This window comes from Equus caballus, chromosome 31 (assembly GCF_041296265.1).
Source record: "Equus caballus isolate H_3958 breed thoroughbred chromosome 31, TB-T2T, whole genome shotgun sequence".
In the NCBI taxonomy this organism is placed as follows: Eukaryota; Metazoa; Chordata; class Mammalia; order Perissodactyla; family Equidae; genus Equus; species Equus caballus.
In genome coordinates this window covers 11,713,731-11,733,785 of record NC_091714.1, presented here as the reverse complement: position 1 = coordinate 11,733,785, position 20,055 = coordinate 11,713,731, and the positions used below count along the sequence as shown (strand labels likewise).

The 20,055-nt window shown below is 39.7% G+C and overlaps 1 long non-coding RNA gene across 3 annotated transcripts in view; it reads right to left on the bottom strand.

The window, feature by feature from the left end:
* Positions 1-992: 992 nt before the first annotated feature.
* The window catches only part of LOC111771417 (uncharacterized), a 38,541-nt gene continuing 19,478 nt past the window's right edge, over positions 993-20,055 (bottom strand). Inside the window, exons 5-7 of one of the 3 annotated variants that reach the window (XR_011434426.1) lie at positions 17,851-18,088; positions 13,702-13,920; positions 993-1,577 (exon numbers count right to left, since the gene is read on the bottom strand). This is a non-coding gene — a long non-coding RNA (uncharacterized lncRNA). Of the gene's footprint in view, positions 1,578-13,701; positions 13,921-17,318; positions 18,089-20,055 lie in introns of those variants that run through there. The other 2 variants (XR_002805239.2, XR_002805268.2) reach the window with 2 other exon arrangements.

Below are 20,055 nucleotides of genomic sequence, written 5' to 3'. Positions count from 1 at the left end.
TTTCAACAAATGGTGCTGAAATGAACATTGGTATGGAAAAAATAAACCACAAGCCCCATCTCACACCTTACACAAACATTTATTTGAAATGTGTGTAAAAACTCAACATAAAAGCTAAAATCGTAAAACTTCTAGAAAAACATACAAGAGAAAAATCTTCATAGGGCTGGGATAGGCAAAGATTTCTTAGGGAAAAAAACATCAAACATTAAATGAAAAACCAAGAAATTATACTTTACCAAAATTAAAATTTCTGCTTTTCAAAAGATATCAATAAGAAAATGAACAGGTAATCCACAGACTGGGAGAATGTTTAGATAGATGGATAGATGGATGGATGGATGGATAGATGGATGGATGGATGACAGATAAGATACTCCTTTGTGAAGATGCATCTCATTTGTGTCTTCTATAATTCTTGTCCTTCGTGTCTATGTTATAGGGGAAATGATACAGATATAGATAAACCAGTACACTGAGCACCAACTAGGTATCAACTCCATTGAGAGAAACAGAAACAAAGGTCAAGACTCTCATCCTGCAGGGGCAGAGAACAACAAGCTCTAAAAAATAATTAAGTTAGGGGCCAGCCCAGTAGCATAGGAGTTAAGTTCATGTGCTCCACTTTGGCGGCCCAGGGTTCACCAGTTCAGATCCCTGGTGCTGACCTACGCACTGCTTATCAAGCCATGTTATGGCAGGAGTCCCACATACAAAATAGAGGAAGATGGGCACAGATGTTAGCTCAGGGCCATTCTTCCTCAGCAAAAAGAGGAGGATTGGCAGTGGATGTTAGCTCAAGGCCAATCTTCCTCAAAAAAAAAAAAATAGCAAGATATTCTCTGATAGGTAGACAATAGCATAGTGTCAGAGCATTCTGCTTAGCTCAATTATTCAGCTCTGTTAAAATAAAATTCTGTTTGGTGTTTGCCTGATTTGGTTCACCCTTGGGAACAGAATCTAGACATTATATATAACAATAATGGGCAGTGTTCTTGTGACTAGGCATTTTAAATTTTTATTACATTTTCTGAGTGACCAGCATTGATCCGAGCACCTGAAAAATATTAGCTCATTTAATACAATGACCCTATGAGGTGAGTGTATCTCAAGAACAACAGCATCAACATCATCTAAGAATGGGTTAAAAACACAGATTCCAAGGCCCCACCCAAGCTGGACAGGATCAGAAACTCTTGGGGTGGGTCCCAACATTCAGATTTATCAAGGGCCATCTAAGTGATTTTGTTAAGATTAAAATTTGAGAACCACTGGTCCAAAGTATTGTCTTCTTGTTGAAGGGCTGTGGTCACTCTCAGCATCCATTATCTGCTTTATCAAGCATCAATCTTGAAGCACAGAACCTTTAACTTTCCATCTGCAGTGAAGTCTTCCTTTTTTTAAATTCTGCCAAAGCTGGTTCTGGCTGGTGATGCTACAGCTGGTGAAGCTGTGCTTACTGTGGCTATATTGATGTTCTCTTTGGTAGCTGCATTCTTATTGGCATATCAGATTATTTTTTTTCCTATGGCTGTTGAAGAAGGGTTTCAAAGTCCATCTGGCAGGAAACGCTCCACCTGTTTAAAGGAACAACTGAAAGTAAGTCCATCATTATACAGAAACAAGAATACCACGTTACTTTCCATGTAGCCCCCTTAAACATCTTCCTGGTAAGCACATCTCAAGTTATCCAGTCACTTGGAGCCACAACAGCTCTTCAGAAGAGGTAAGTTCACATGGGCTGGGGTTGGGAAGAGTCAGCTGGAGAAGGAGGAGCCGACAACACAAGCAATGAAGGCAGGGGTTTGTTTTTAATAGCAAAATATTTCAGTTCTCCCCTTTCTGAGCATCAAGTGGGAAAAGATCTGTGCATTGGGACAGAAACAAAAACTCTACATCAGTAAAACAAGAACACACATCACCACCCACACGTGTGATCCTTGGCAGTAAATGATGGCTGCAGGATTCATAGGAAGCACAGAAATGAGGAGGGGGAATTCAAGCACCAGCCCAGAGAGTGCAGGGCTCCTTGTAAATAGCTATTTTTAATTGAGAAATGAATAGCTTTGAGAGGAAATAATCAAGCTGTAGAAAGGAGTTAAAAGAGGGAAAGAGAGTCTGATTAAAGTTACTCTCTCAAGTAGCTAGAAGGGATGTTCGATATCTTCAAGTACAACCTCTTGACTGTGGCAGGAGGAGATCAGGTCCTTCTGGTTGGAACAAAGTAATATGCAAACCAAGGTCAACTGCTCATTGGGGTGGAGCTGGGGACACTGACCCTGGTCTTTTGGCTTCAATTTGTTTTGGGTGGTTAAAGTCCCTATTTTTCTGAAAAGTACGAGTGATTGAACTTCAGACGAGGGGAGACCATTATGGACTAAAGGTTCTGAGGACCATTCAATGAGAAAAGCGAGGTTTGATTTAGGCTCTAAATGGAATAAATAGCAGAGCTTGTATGAGAACCTGGTACCACAGGAGGCCCTGAAAAGACCTCACAGAGTATGAAACTATTTCCACAGCCCAGGGAAACCAGGCCATAACAGGTTCGCTCCTAAAAAGAAATGGGCTACATTTTCACTTGGTGAGACAGCTCCTTGGTCACAAATTCTCCTTTATGATCAGCCTAACTCGAAGGCACAAGTCACAAACACAACTCCCACGCTTCTGTCCATGAGTCATGCCTGCCCCTAAGTGAAAACAGGCCTTAACAGTGTCTACTAAGAGAATTTCTTAAAAGCAAGCACGCAAGAAAGAAAAGTGTCATTGTGATGCTAATGGAGGATGCAGCAATTTGGGGTTATTTCATATAGTTCTTTAAAAATTTATAAATAGGTTTTCTGCCCCTATTTGCATTCTAAAAAGATGGTCTTTTTAAAAACAGTATCTGATGTTGCTCCCCCCCAACTCAAAATTAAAACAAAATGAAAAGAACAATTAACGTTCAAAATGTTTCAATTATGCACAAATAAAGGAAAATCAGAATAAAAAGCAATGCTTCTTTGTTTCAGCCTGCCCTTAAATGTTCCTGTGAAAATCCACCTCATTATATTCACGGGTCCTAATTTAAAGAATAACAGACACGGTGGGAGTCCAATGACTGTTAATGCCGCTATTGTTAACATCATGAATGGTGTGGGGCTTTTTCCTACCCAGGCACCACATTTTGGAACAAAAGGAAAGGAACAAGGTGGTTCTACTATTATCCAAATTGGCCTCTGGCATCCACTCAGGGAAGTGACTGAGGCCAGCTGCTCTTTCTCAGGTGTCCCTGGGGAATACACACGTGCGATTAACCTAACTGGCCACTGGGTGTGACCACGCTCCACACAAAAGGAGGCGGAGGCCACTCCAGGGACTTCTTCCTGGCAGAACTTAGACACACGCCTGCACGCACACACACGTTACCTACACACGCCATGAAGTCTTCCCCCTCAGAAGGGAAAGTTTAAATGTCAGTTCAGCTTGTTTTTAACTTCCAAATAGACACTTCAGATCAATTTTATTCTTTTACTCCAAAAACAGGATAACATCTTTCTATTAGGTCTCAGTTAAAAACTGAGAAGCACACCAGTTCGGTATTCCCAATAATACCAATCAAAAGAAATCACTCTCTACATGACTTGTTAAAAATGGAAAGAATAAAAAGGGAAAGAGAGTCCTCAGAAACTCACACTCTCTGGGTCTGAACATCCCTGCAGCAAAATCCATCCGCCCAAAAATCACGTGCCTTTGATCGCCACAGCTAATCGTATCTGTGGCTGGATTGCAGAGATAGCTCTTTCCAGGACTCCTTTGAATGGGGGAGCCAAACATCTTTGCTGTCATGAATTAAACCCACAACCATTGCAATTTTAAAGAAAACTGATTCAGCCGTGATAAGAACTTGGGTCCAAGTAACATGTAAGATAGCCATGCTCAATGGCATCTCATATACTAGGCAGATTAAGCTTTTCCATTTCTTTTCAAACACAGAACACTCTTGAAATGGTGGAACAACACAAGGAGGGATAAAATCCAGTATTGCAAAGAAATATAAAAAAAGTTAACAATTCACATTGTTTTTAACTCAATGTTCTAGCTGCCTCTGTTCTCAGTCTCCAAAAGAGACAGACACACACGCATGGGGATGCACGCACACACACACGCACACAGGTTGGAGCCCATTTTCTTTAATACTGACCTATGGTTTAAAGTGTGTCACTCTCTTTGATTCTAACAAAGGCGTGTTCATTTGATTTACAGCGTTTTTCCCCAAAACGTTCATGGTGCTTTCACAAGGCTATATTAAAGAGTAGAAACGGGCACATAATGTCTCCATCAAGAAGCAGGGTCCAACATTGCCCTTAAGAGCACATCCTATTTTTATAGCATTTTATTTCAAAGAAATCCTTAATATGTGTGTGCAGTGCTCAAAAAATATTTGTTGATTGCTAACGCCGTGTATGAAAATCAGTTGGAAGATGTTTTTCCAAGCCTGCCAATTTACAGCGATCAGCTAAGTGCCTGGCGTTCCTCCATGTTCCTTAGCTGAGGGTATTTTTCTTTAAAGAAATGTTTTTGTGGAGTCTAAAAACTGAAGGAGAAGCCACAGACCAGAGCTCAGACTGAAGATCTTCAATGGGTCCTGGAGTCATCATACTTTTATACCAAGTGTGACAACTGCCATTTTCTTTTTAAATAAAGTATGGCGTCCTATATAATTTCTTAGTGCTTAAGAAGAAACATGGGCACAATTAATGAAAACAAAATAAATCTCATGATCCTTAAGATTTTCATCCATGTCAGTCCTCACCTTAATTTTTTTTCAGAAAAAATAATGTGAAGTCACTCTTGCGGCCAAGAGTAGATCGACAGGTATTTTAACATCCCAAGATAGTGAAAGCAGCAGCTGCTTTTTCTTAAGAAGAAAATTTTAAATGTATGTTGTCTTTGTTGGGATGAAGGTCAGAGACTAGAGTCCCCTAACCTGTTTTCTGGTATTTCTCTGAACTCTGCCATCAATCTCAACAGTAATGAGCTAACAAGTAATAGGGCAGTTGCTTTAAAGTTATTTTGTATGTCAATTTGCAATGGGGGTTTATAAGTGCCAAAGAAAAAAATTGACTCAGAGACTGTTGGTTGTTAATTTTCATCAATTAATTATCAATGGGAAGCATTGGAAGTAGTATACTGCAGTTAGGAAGGTCTCTCATCGCTGAGATCGTTTAAATGAAAAGAAGACTAAATTCTTTCTATGTAGAGAGCAGATCCTTCTTTCTCTGACTCTTGCTTGCTTTCCATCCTCTTCTCCCAACAACCCTGCTATGAACCCCATTCCAGCCTGCCCCAAACAGACTCACTTTCAAACATCCATATTCTTTGCACCTGCTATTTCCTACACCTGAAGAGCTTCACCCTGGACCTCACCCTGCCTGTCCAACCTAACAAACTCTTCCTCACCCTTTAGCCAAAGTTCAAATGTTACCTCTTATAGGAAACCTTCTCCAAATCCTCTCCCCCGGATGGGCCCATGCGATTGATTGCATCTGCCTCCTACAGAGCATTTAACCCACTGTTTACATAGGGACATGTGTATTCACACCTCTCTCCCACAGCAGACTGGAAGCAACACACTTACTGTCATATTTATGCCCCCACAGAGCCTTAAATAGTGTGCAGGACTTCGTAGGAAATCAATGAACATTGAATAAAGGCAGGAATGAAGAAAGCATGGGTACAGTGAATAAGTAAAGGAATTAATAAATGGGCAGATGAATAAGGGGTAGACCACTCTAACAGACAGGCTTCACCTTTAGATGAGAGTAAAGTGGAGGCCAGAACACAGGCCATCTGCCCCGGAGTAGCCATTCCCCTGCACATCTCAACGAGGAAGCAGATTCTAACAGGCCCTAGAGAAGCACATCCTCTTATGCAGGGCCTGCCCATCTCCCAGAAATGGGCCTCTCTGGACTAGGCCTTTCCCAGCTTGGACCATGAAATCTGGTACAATGTCTGAACAATAATATAAGTGCCACCTGATCTTATTTTAGCTTAGCAGTTTCCAAACTCCTCTTTCCCTGTCATTTTGTTTGAAAACTTTACTCTGATCTCCTTTCCCTTTGCTTTTTTCTATGACTTTTCATTCTAGAGCATTCTACATGACTTCTCAGCCAAAATCTCCCCCAGAGGGCCTCCTAGTCAAAGTAAAGTGGTGTATAGAGATTCTCATTTTTTTAATAAGCTAAGCTGTGAATCATCTTCCATTAAAAAAAATTCACCTGATTCAAATTTCCATCACCTCACATTTAGAAAGATCCACTCCTCCTTGGTCTTCCTATCACACAAACAAACATAAATCTGATCACTGCTTCCGTATCCATGGTGATGACCATGGCTCCAACCATCACCTCTGAGAGAGTGGGCCCTGGATCAATAGCGTTGGCCCTGACCTCTTCCTCAAATCCTCATTCCACGTGTCTCACAGCCTACTAGACATATCTACTGGGATGACTTGGCAGAATTTTAAATAGGATTCTCCCGCAAACCAAAAGCATCTTCCCCTAAACAGCCTCCCCACCTTTTCGTTGTTATTTGCACATCATCTTCTTTAGCCATGTAGGCTGAACACTTCCGCTTTCCTTTGCTTTCTTTCCCCACCCAAACTGGGCTTGTCCTCAGGTCCTGACAACCCTGATTTCAGTTACCTGGCAACCCAAGTCCAGTTTCACAGGACGTACCAGATGTAGTCCTTTCCATCCGTCTGAATTTTATGCAACACCCACAAGACACCCTCATATTTGTCCCCAGGCTGATTTCCCACCATAAGACCATAGGACATTTAAATAATTCCATATTTGATTCATTCCTCTAGCCTTCAACACAGTGCTAGGATCTGTGTGATTCATAAAAACATGTTAATATTAGATGAATATTAAATAACATCCTTCTTTACATGACTATTTTCTAAGTTCATCCCAATGTTCCAGAAAAGCTTGGGCTATTGCATTCTCTTTTTTAAACTCTTCTCCCTGCCTCTGAGTCTGTTATTTTGTCTGAACCGTTACACACCGCGTTAATTTTCCTATGTTATTTCATCTCGTCCCAAAACTCTCAATGGCTCCTCCTTGCCTAACAAAGTGAAAAACTCTCTTTTGCCTAGCATTTGGGTTTCTTTAAAATTTTAGACGCAATGTGTCTCTCCGTCTTTCTCACTACTCTCTTAATTTTCCCTTTCCTTGCTATTTCCTGAATATGGCTGTTTGACCAGTGTGAAAGTCAAGTGAACTCTATAGGCATGGAGCTTTTAACCATAGGTCTGTGGGAGGCCCTTCTTTTGTTTTTATTTCTTTTCAATATTTTTTCCTTAGCTTTCAACCTCACTTCTCTTTCCCCTCCAATCATGGAATATTTCTCCTTCTAATCCATAAGTTTACATGTTTTAAAGCATTGACTATTTAAAACATGGACTCTATCACCCATCTAACTCTTTCTGCCCTCACTTTGCTCCAGACACGATTCTGGGTGGCCTTGAAAGATGCATAAATTATAGCAAGAGAGTATGTTTTAAAATAAGAGAGAAAAGAGAAAGCAAAGCAAGAGTAGGAATATTAAGGCAACCCAAAAATGAGGTTAATACAAAAATGCCCATGATACAGGGCCAGGTACTTGCTACAGGAAATTCACGCACTTGGCTCTCACCTCTCAGCCAGCCAGCTCAACTAGGGAGTACTGATCAGTTACACAGTTCAGTTTCCACAAGACAAAAACAGGCTGCATGTTCAGAAAAAGCACAGCTATCCAGGCAAAGAGGAATGTCTCTCAGGGGAAGCGTACTATTAATTTTTGCTTCAAAGGAAGCTTTTTTTTAGGGGAAGAGAGATTGGTAACGTGGAGACAAGGCTCAGAATGGAGGACCTGGTGAGAGAAGACATTGCTCGTGTTAAAGTGCCTTTGATTGCAGGGACAGACGTAAGTGGAAGGAGGTGGAAGTAAATAAAAACCACTTTGAGTAAAAGGCAATGGGTTTAAAGCTAGACATAGGAGGCTGGGCTTGTCAATCTAGTCAGATGACCCACATGAAGATTGCACTGTTCTACTCTACTACTAATCTGTCCCTTAAGTTACTCAGAATTCCCACAGGAAGCGTAAAACATATGAGTATTTAATAAGGTCAGAGACACTGTGGGTGCAATCCCACTTGCCTACCACTGTGCTGTGCCAGCGGGTGACAGAACACGAGATGGTTTCCATTTATCACCAGAGTGCACCAAGCAGTGCTTCCGGGCCTTCGTTTCAACATCTTTATCCTAGAAAAAGAGGACGTAGGACAGGCTGACCCAGTGCATGCCTTTTTGGGCAGAGGGGCCCTAGGATGCACCCAGGACTTGAAGGCAAGCACTCCAGTTCCTCAGATTGGGCCACCTTGGGCAGACAGCACAACCTTCTGATCCTTCATTTATTCATCCATAAAGAAGAGTGTAATAAGCTTGGTCATACAGTTATTTTGAGAACGAATTGTGAAAACGCAAATGTTAAAGTCATTGTCACAAAATAACAGAGACTAAGTACGGTCACAGACTTACTTCCAACCTCTTGGATCAAGTGCCTCAGGATAAGACCAAATTGGGGCATATCACTCTGTTGACAGTGTCCTTTGCTGTGCAGAATCTTTTCAGTTTGATGTAGTCCCACTTGTTTATTTTGTTTTTGTTGCCCAGGTTTTTGTGTCATATCCATGAAATCATTGCCAAGACCAATGTCAAGAAGGTTTTCCCCTTTGTGTTCTATGAGTTTTACAGTTTCAGTCCTTATGTTTAAGTCTTTAATTCATTTTAATTGATTTTTGTGTGTAGTGTAAGATAAGGGTCCAATTTCATTCTTTTGGTGAAAATAGTTTCTTCATCATTTGTTGAAGGGACTCTCTCCTTACCCCATCGTGTACTCTTGGCACCCTTGTTGCAGATCTGTTGACCATATATGCTTGGGTTTATTTCTGGGCTCTTTATTCTGCTCCATTGGTCTACATGTCTGGCTTTATGCCAGTACCATACTATTTCAATTATTGTAGCTTTGTAATATATTTTTAAATCAGGAAGTTGATGCCTCCAGCTTTGTTCTTCTTTCTCAAGATTATTTGGCTACTTTTGGTCTTTCATGGTTCTATATGAATTGTAGAATTGTTTTTCTATTTCTGTAAAAAGTGTCGTGATTTTGAAAGGGATTGCATGGAATCTGTAGATATTTTGGGGTAGTATAGACCTTTTAACAATATTAAATCTTCCAATTCATGAACCTGGGATGTCTTTCCATAAAAGACAAGCTATGGAATGGAAGAAAGTATTTGCAAATCATATATCTGGGAAGGGGTTAATCTCCAAACATATAAAGAACTTCTATAACTCAATAACAACAAAACTAATAACCTGATTTAAAAAGTGGCTAAGGATTTGAACAGACATTTCCCCAAAGAAAATATATAAATGGCCAACAGATACACAAAAAAGTGTTCAACGTCACTAATCATCAGGGAAATGCAAATCAAAACTACCATGAGATGTGACCTCACACCTGTCAGGTTAGCTATTATCAAAAAAAAAAAAGACAACATATGTTGGTAAGGATGTGGAAAAGTTAGAACCCTTGCACATATTGGTGGGAATGCAAAATGGTATAGCCTCTATAGAAAGAGTATGGAGGTCCCTCAAAAAATTAGAAATAGAACTACTACACGATGCAGCAATCTCACATCTGGGTATTTACCCAAAAGAATTGAAACCAGGATCTTGAAAAGATATTGGTGCTTCTGTGTTCATGGCAAGATTACTCACAATAGCCAAGATGTGGAAACAACTTAAATGTCTATTAACTGATGAATAGATAAAGAAAATATAGTATACACACAATGGCATACTATTCCACCTTAAAAAAGAAGGAAATCCTGCAAGATCTGACAACATGGATGAACCTGGAAGGCATTATTCTTAGTGAAGTAAGTCAGTCACAGAAAGAAAAATACTCCATGACTCCACTTACACAAGATATCTAAAACAGTCACATTTGTAGAACCAGAGTGGAACCGTGGTTGCCAGGGGCTGTGGGAAGAAGGAAATAAGGAGTTACTGATAACGGGCATATTCAGTTAAGCAAGAGGAATAAGTTCTACAGATGTGCTGCACAACATTGTACCTGTAGTTAACAATACTGTATTGTACACTTAAGAATTTTTTAAGGGGGTAAATTTCATGTTAAGTTTTCTTACCATAATAAAACTTTTTTTTTAAGTAAAGTGGGGGAAAAGGCTGACTTAGGGCAAGAGCAGTAAGCCTTAACAGGGGTATAGGTTAGTCGAGAATAGTCCAGAATCCTCAAATGTTCACTTTGGTCATCTGCCATAAAGATGCTCCTACATACAAAGCACGCCCTGGTTGCTTCATTTCTCGAGAGGAAGGGGTATTTACTCTAAGCAGATAATCCTGCTTGGACTCTCTTTCTCAGTATGATGGGTCCAAGATAACTGCTCAATGGAAGCTAGTCAATCCACCCAAACTGGAAAAAATTCAGGCAGGGCCAATTAGACTGTAAGCTGCATCGGGTTGTGTATTGTGTTTGTTTCTTCACCACTGTATTCCCAGCACACTGAACAAGTAGTTGATCAGTAAATACTTGATGTGTGAATATAATAAAGAACTCTGGGAATTCAGATTTTATTCCACTTACATTACATATCTAAGTGCATATGGTAAGCAAACATATATATATATATATATATATATATATATATATATATTTCTATTGACAAAATTGTATGCCCCCAAAATGCATATGTTGAAGTCCACCCTCCAATGTGTTGGTATTTGGAGGTGGGTTGGAGGTGGGTCTTTGGGAGGTGACTAGATCATGAAGATGGAGCCCTCATCATGGGATGGTGTCCATGATGTGAGGACACAGCAGGAAGAGGCCCGTCTGCAAGCCAGGAAGAGAGATCTCATCAGGAACTGAATCTGTCAGCACCTTGATCTTGGACTTGTCAGCCTCCAGACTGTGGAGAATAAATGTCTGTTGTTTAAGCCAACAGTCTATGGTGTTTCCTTACAGCAGCCAGAACTAAGATATACACATACATATATGTGAATGTTATTGTAAGAAGCGGTAAAACGGGCAATCGAAAGCTGGTTTTCTCCAAAATAGTCTAGGAATATTGCAAAAAACAACCTTGACTTTAACCCTAAATCAATAAACCAAATGAATACATGGCAACAAATGAAAAAAAAATCACTAAAATTATCCAACAGTACTGTTTTTTTTAAAAAATGTTTTCATTTGCTTGCATGATTATTATAAAGTACAAAGACCAGTAAGTTCTGTTTTATTTTTCACATCTGTAGGAAATATGCCATTCATTCATTTTTTTTTCAATAAACAATTATTGTCTGCCAGATAAGAGCTCAAGTTCTATGCTAGGTAATTAATGAGAAAATCAAATCTACTTCTGCCCTCAGAGAGTTTGCAGTCTCATGAAGGAAGCAGACACAGGGAATTATAATACAATGATGGAGGCAACAGTAACACACAGGCATAGTACCTGGTCTACAATCAAAGAGAAGAGGAAAAGATTTCTCTAGAAAGATGACTCTTAGCTCAATCTTGAAAGTCAAATAATACTAAACTGAGCAAAGAAGTTGGAAAAGGATGATCTGGGTAGAGAAACAGTAAGTGCAAAAGCCTGGGGACAAACACGGATACCCTCTTTATGAAACCAGAAGAAATTCTGTACTGCTGAATAGTAGAGTATCGCATGGAGGGACACATACACCATGGCAAGGATTTGGCTATGTGAACAAAGCATGACACGTACGCCACCACTCCTCCTTCCCAGGTCCATGGCAGGCATGGCTAATTGATCACAGCATTCCCACAGAACCCAGAGGCAGCATCAGACTCCTTCTCAGCATGCCGCTCTAGGTTGTCAGTTACAATCCGTCAGAATGCAAGATGGAAATCGACTTGCTATCTTTGCTGTAGAGGACGGGGAGCCTTTGAAGGTTATACATAGGGAAGAACAGTAGCCAGATTTGTGATTCAAAAGATCTCTGTGGTAGACAGTGGATTGGGAGGGGGTGAAAACAAAAGCAAAAGGATATTGTTATATCTTATATATGAATCACCATAGGACATTCTTCTCATAGCCTGTGCTCCAAAGGGAATTAAAAGGCAAGTGGTACAGAGCCATTGGAAAGGGACTGAGCTGGCACCATGTTCGGCCCTCTGATTAACATAAATTCCAAAGAGAACAAATTTTAGAATTTTCTCTGAGAAGTTTCCACACCTCAGCTATGCTAACGTTTGCTCCTGAAGGATGAAGGTGCTAAAGTTTATTTAGGAAAAAAAAAAATTCGTCTCGTCATGAATGCTACCACCTTTCTAAGGAGGAGAGGATGTTATTTGTAGCTGCTGTGTTACCACCAGAGAGTAGAGATCTAGGAACTTCAATAAGAAAAATCCAACAAGAAGGGAAGAATAATTTAGTTTGGTCTACACTGCTGTTACAGCCGGAGCAGCCAGTGACTTTCAAAATAACCTCAACTGAGCTTGTTGAATTATGAGACTGAACCATTCCCCCCCTTTTCCTTTTTTTTTTTTTTTTGTATCCCAGCAGAACTGCCACTTGTCAGTCGATTTGTTTTGAATTCCCAGGTCTCCCTGGGTTGTTTGTAGCTACTATGTTTTTTTCATTTTAAGTGCGTGAGGAAGGTTAGAGTTTTGATAATCCATGTCCACCCAAAGGCTCCAGGGATGCAGGGAGGCAAACAGAGCTATGTTGAGAGTGGATATATCAGAAGGAAAAAATACAAGATAGGAAGGCCCGCTCTCATTACACGGGTGAGGTCCTCGCAGGAATGCTGGGGAGGGGACGAATCAAGCAGACAGAATCATACTCGACACCAGGCATTTAGCAAAAGGAGAAAGAAAGAGGAGACGTCTGCATCAGTGCTGTGGATGGGGAGCATGCTGCAGGCTGGAACGAGGAGGGGAATTCCTTTCTCAAGGACTCGATACCAAAAAAGCGAAATCCCGAGAACAGGGTTGTGCTGTTCATTTCAGAGAGAGAGGGACGTTTATTTAAAAGTGGCAGAGGAGGCTGGGAGTCTGGAAACTCTGTCCCACCCCCTCTGTCTACCACCCTGTAACTAAAATATGTTTGTATTACCGCTCTGTTCTCTATTTGTTTTGTTTGCTTGGGGGAGGTGCTTCAAGGGCAGCTGGGAGACACTATTAAGAAGTTGAAATTCAAAGATTGATGCGTTATTTTTGAATGGATTTAAGAGGAATTTCAATGGCAAGATGTGGCTTTCCTCCACCCCAATTTATCAAAACTTGTGGGGAGTCATTTTACTTTGCTTTCAACAGCTAAGAAACAAACCCTTTGACTGACACTTAGTTATTCTGGTCTTTCTCTCTCAAGGAACAGCTGTTCAAGGCCAGAGACTGGCAGAAGCAAATAAGGAAGGAACGTGATGCTATGTGAATGACACCTGTGGTCTGTTCAGGTACAGTCCGTTTTCACTCAGCGAGCCGTTCTGGGAGCCAGTCACCAAACAGGCAGGGTCTAGGATAAAGTGTAAACCAGTTCTTTACTTTTCCGTGAGAAGTGAGTCAACCTGCCACAGGCCTCTATTTGCATCGCCAATCTCTCGCGTCAACATTATCCCCACGGCACCTCACCTGGTCCCGGATGCTCTCTGGTTCTCCTCCTCCACGCCCTCCATAGGAAGATTCTGAGCAACGATTCATATTATTCAGGTTGTCCAGTGCAGAGCTTCTCCAGGATCAAGAAATGTTTTTCTTATTAATAGGAATCACCTCTCCAAATAAAAGCTTGATTCGGCATTTCATGTTAACAAAATGACTATCTCCTTTTGTACCTTACTAAATACTCTTTTCCTGGAAAGAAGGAAGGAAAGAAAGAGAGACAGAGAAAGAAACATCCATCCTGCCACAGAAGCTCTATTTTCTAATTGTGCAATATTGCTATTTCTTTTCATTTCCACACGCAGGGGCATTAGCGGTAAGGCAGGTAAAAGGTTTTTTTTGGTTCTTGATGGTTTCTGTTTTGACAAGACCTCTTTAAAGACCTGCCAGCTCAGCTGTAAAAAATTTGCTCTGGATTGAAACTTGGCATTTTTAGTTGCAGTCCCAGAGCAGCCTTTTTTTTTATAACACTAAATTTGGATTAAATCTGTTAAGACTCTTCTCAAAATTGTGAGTGTAAAAATAAAATTCAGGAGCCTCGTGAGTTCCTTGTTACTTTGTGTTCCTACTATGTGAAGAAAACAGATTCTAATTGCTAAAAAAAGATGAGCTGTCAGTCTGTGATTAAAATTTCTTCCTTAGGCATGTGCCTGTGTCTGTGGGTGAACTTCTCCAAATATGCAATATATTCATTCATGTATGGCACGTGCGCGTCCTTTAAGCCGTTTCAAATAAGGAAATGTTCAGCTAACTCCAAGGACCCCTTCTCTCAGTCCCCACCGGAGATCTGATCGGCTGTCAGGTCCAGAAGGAAGAGGAAAGCAGCGAGCAGCAGGCGCCGACCTGCCTCCCTCTCTCAGACCTGAGACAGCCCCGGCAGCTGAGGGTGATGGACGCCTGTTGTCCCCACCAGGTGCACACGTCCACTCTTGGCAGCAGCCTCAGCATGGAGCGGCACCTGTTGACGGATGCTGCTCAACTTGTCAAGAGAGCAGTTTGATTTCTTTCATCTCATTTCTGTCCCTCCTGTCGGTGACCACACGCCAAAGGGTTAATGATGGCTGAGATACCACTCAACCTCCTAGTGAGCGCTCCTTTATTTCTCAGCCTAGAGACCTGGAAAAATGTTTCTCTTATCTGCCTGTGTTTTGTTCACATTTTTAATTGTTTTTTTATTCTATTAAATTGGTCCTCAAATTAAAATGTTTAAAAATGCATTGCATGAGAAGTCTCCTGTCAAGCCCTGTCCTCATTCCACCTGTACTGTCACGGTCTCCCCGACAAGAAATCATTTGTATTGGTTTCTCATTGGTGCCTACAAAGTTTCTTTATGCAAAAACTGGTAGAGGAAAATGTACTTTTATATTCTCCTCTTTCATATTACACCATTCTGCACTTTGCCTTTTTCAGTTAACAATCGTGTTCTGTATTAACACAAAGAGATCTTCCTTGTTGACTTTTTATGGTCTCAACGTCACATTGTGTGAATGTAGTCAACCACTCATGTCGTTTTCTGTACTTGTGCTGTTTCCAATCTTTCCTTCTTACAAATATGGAAGTGAGGAAGAACATGTTCTGTTTTCTGTATTCTAACTCATTAATTTATGCTTGTGTTTTTATTAGTTACCTCCTTTTGCTCTCTTATCTCCAACTTTTTGGAGTCACATATATAGTTTATTTCCATTGTTTTCTTTCTTATTGATCTAAGTATTTTATGTCATGACTTTTTTTCTTAGCAACAACTTAGTTATATTCCAAAATTCTGATCTATGTTTTCATCACTATTTAATTCTGCATTTTTGGTTTACATTCCCTCTTGACCCAAGAACTGTTTGACAGTTTTATTTTTATTTCCAAGTGAAAGACATTTGCTGTGTATTGAATTGTACATTTATAGCATTGTTGTCAGATGATTTTGCTGTGCTGATTCCACTGCATTAGAATTTATTGAGATTTTATTTGTGGTGTAATTAACATGTGATCAATTTTTGTGAAGGGTCTATGAGCGCTTAAAAAGTGGAGGGAAGTTTGTCCATTTGAAATATATCCAGAAGAGCTAACTTACTGTGTTGCTGGGGTCTTCTCTATCACTACTTTTTTTTTTTTTTTGACTATTTGATATATCTTGCTGCAAGAAAGGTGAGTCATGGCCTTTGGCTATCAGGGGACCTCTTATATCTGCTGTGGTTTCTGCTTCATGAAAGTTCTCACTGTCATTTGCTGCATAGATATTCCTAATTATTACATCTTTTGTGAATTATAGCCTTGAGCATTATAGAGTTTCATTTCTGTCATTATTAATGTTCTTTGGCCTGAATTCCACCTTGTTTGATATTAAGATTGTGACCTTTATTTCTGTTTCTGTTTACATTTTCCTGGCATGACGTTATCCATCCTTTTATTTAACTTTTCTTAATTACTTTTAGCTGTCTCTCTTGTATATGGCATAGAGTTGTATGTGCTTTGTAATCCAGTCTGAAATTTCTTTCAATAGGTGTGTTACGTAAAAGATACGTATGTTCTCTAGTCTGTAATATCAATTGATATTATGTTTATATATATATACATGAAAATATATATATAATTTTCACAATGAGGTCTGTTTTCTTTGCTGTTATTATTTTACTAATATTTAGAAAGTTATTTGTTTTTTCTTAGAGTTATTTTTATATTAAACTTTTATATAATGTCCTTAATTCCCTCTTTGCTTTACGCATTATATTTTAGTTTCCTATTATAAGGAACAATTAGTTTATAAACTCATCTTCCTTTACCATCTAACTTTAAGCAATGCAATTACTGCCTTTGTACTGTTAAATTTATGCTTATTAAACAGTTTACAACTTTTACCACCTCATTTGTCAACTTTAAAGGGTAATTTTTGACTCCTACCTATTGCCTATGAGGCCAGCAGTGATCTTACATGACTTTCCACCTTTGCTTCCTACTCTCCAATTGTTGTTGGTGTATTATTTCTACATTTTCTGAGCACATAAAAAGTACATGTTATTTTGTTACAATTATCTATAACTTTCCTTCCGTCCGAGTTTCAAAGTTAAAGATGTTTAAAATTCACCACCAGTCCTTTTCCTAAAATCTCCCCAATCCTCTTTTGGTTGACTAAAGCTCATTCTCTAGCAGATTCTGCAGCAAGATGTGTTTACTGTTTACTGGTTGTCTTTACGACTGCAGAGCAAGTCTGCCTGTAAAATGCTCGGCTCCCTCCCACTCTTCTTTGTGGCTATTTTGTAGTTTGCTTTGCTGCAGGACGTTGCTGCTGAGAAGCTGAAGCCAGCCTCATTTTCTTTCCTCAAAAGGACTTTTCAGTGGCCGGAGGTCATAATGATACTTGCTTTGTCTTCAACATCAAATGTAACAGGTTATGAGTCAGTGTTAACAGTTTGGGGGGTCAGTTTTTACTCTCAGTATACACATTTAAATGGTTTTTATTTCAAGAAAAATGTCTTGAATTATAGTTTCAATATTTGTTCTGTTCCAGTGTGTTCACTTTGTTCTTTGGGAATTCCAATTAGAGAAATATTAGTTTTCCTTTGCCTCTCCTATCACATTTTTCACATCCATTTTTAAAATTTCTTTTTTATTCTTTTCCTATTGTCTCAATTCTAATTTTTATGTTCCTAATCCTTCTTCAAACCATGACTAGTTTTATTTTGTTCTGTGTAATTTTTTTCTACATTTCTTAAATGGTCTTTTTCTTCCCTTTTTTTTTGTGAGCATACATTAATGTGGCATTTTTTTAAAATGTTGAAACTTGACTCCTACAAGTACGGCAAAGCCTATATATATATTAGTGTGAATAAAAATTGAGGGCTCACCATTTCTTTCTGCACCAAGCTAAGCATTTAGCCTTAGGAATAGAAAGGGTCGTGGAGATTGCTCTGAAAAGTCCTATCTACTTCACAGGTGACCCACACGGGAAACTGAATGAAATGCTGTGGAATACCATAGGCATTTAATCAAAACAGTTCATTAAAGCAGAGAATCAGTTTTAAAATTATAATATATGTGAAAATTATTTCTGAAAAATATATGTGAAACATATATATGTATGTGTATATATATAGTTTAAACATTTTATTTTAACTAAAAATCTTCACTCACCAATCTTTTGAGTGATCAGATGTCAATCCTTGCTTTTGAAATGAATGACTCACAGTTATAGCTCCATACCATTTTGTTGTTTGTTTTTGCGTGATTCAAACTCATAACACATTGTCTGTGACGTCCAGTTTCAGCTTCTTTACAGTTGACAGAGAATGTAATGACACTTGGGGAAGAGGACGGGCAGGGTGTGATCTCTCATAATTTTCCTGATATCGTACAGTCACCTCATTCACACCTAAAACAATAGCAAAGTTTTAATAACTTTATCAAACCCTTATTGAATATTTAACTTTGCTTTCACACGCATAGCAAATCTTCTCACAGTTATATTTCACTGTATCACATAATATTTAATTAAGATATACTATTACAATAACAAATTCAACTAGCATAAACCCAACTGCCTCTTAGATCTGGTGGGAGCAGATGTGAGTGGATGTACTAAAAAGCCTCGTGCTGTGGGTAGGGGGCATTGGTCAGTATGTTTTACAGAAAGAGTTAAGAGCATCGGGCAATTTGATGAGTCAACTTTGTGCATGTCAGTTAAGAGAGTTTCTACTGCTTATGGGTTTACAGAGCTCCTTCCAGGGCATGTAAGGCTTTCCAGAGCTCTTCACTTGCTGCAGATGTGAAATATAAAGAGAGCAGAGGCAGATCTCTTTTCCACTTCGCTGCTGGAAAACAGAGATGCAGGATTCCGCTATTACATGCTCAATGTTACAGAATTATGATGCTCCCCTCCACACCCCTCTGTTCTTGCTGAATGCTGAGTCCTTTCTCTCATCCAATCACTTTTTGTGACCACATCATTACCTCCTGCTCCAGCAGCTTTCTTATCTTTTTAAGAGAGTTCGTTGTGTTCAGGACCCTCCAACATATGCTGTGGCAATTTTATTCCTTTCCTTTAATTTCTCAGCATCAAGCCTACATTCAAAATGCTTTCATTGCTAATTTTCCATCTTATTTCTAATGAAGCAGCTAAGTTGCAATGATGAGTCCCCTTAACAAGAACATTGAGGGGCCAGCCCGGTGGTGCAGCGGTTAAGTGCGCATGTTCCGCTTCAGCGGCCTGGGGTTCGCTGGTTCAGATCCTGAGTGCGGACATGCCACCGCTTGGCAAGCCATCCTGTGGTAGGTGTCCCACATGTAAAGTAGAGGAAGATGGGCACAGATGTTAGCTCAGGGCCAGCCTTCCTCAGCAAAAAAGGAGGAGTGGCAGCAGATGTTAGCTCAGGGCTAATCTTCCTCAAAAAAAAAAAGAACATTGGTTTCCATTAATATTCAAAGGTTGTCAATTAGTTCTGGCCTTTGAAGAGTTAAAAAAATGCTACAGACTGAATGTTTGTGTCCTCGCCAAGATTAATATGTTGAAGTTTTAATCTCCAATGTGATGGTATTTGGAGGTGGGACCTTTGGGAGGCAATTAGGTTTAGATGAGGTCATGAGAGGGGAGCCCCATGATGAGATTAGTCTCCTTATAAAAAAGAGGAAGAGACCAGAGGTTCCTTTCTCTCTGCCATCTGAGGACGCGGCAAGTAGGCAGCCTTCTGCAAACCAGGAAGAGGGCTCTCACCAGAACGCAACCCTTCCAGCCCCCTGATCTCAGACTCCCCAGCCTCCAGAACTGCCAGAAGTAGCTTCTCTTCTGTGAGTAGAACACACCACTTCGTCATGAGTGAGGTGACATCAACAGAGTTAAATCAGCTAACACTTTTTTTTGGAGAGTCAAAGGACCTGAGATCCTATGATTTTCAAGAACATGATGTGACCCCCCCCCCCCATGCTACAGACAGTCTGTTCCTCCTTTCTTTACTTTTACTCTCGCTTTCTTTCTTGCTTACCTCTCTATTTTTCTTACTCTTTTTGGAAGTTTTTCACTTAAAGATTTACACACTGTACCTTGCGTGCCCTTAGCAAAGATGTGTTAAAAACAGTATGTAATAAAAACAGAAAAGCCTTAGAAGGAAAATGTGTTTTGACATTAGAATGAGTCAAATGGTAAAATATTTGCTTACAAAGAGGCACATTGATTCAGATTGGATGAAAGGTCTCAGTGGGGAAAGCAGGTTAAATCTATGTGTATTGTCATCACATTTTTTATAAATGGAAAAAGTTTAAATATACATATGAAAAAGTCTAACTATATATATATATATACACACACACACACACACACACGCATATATATATGTCCCCACACAT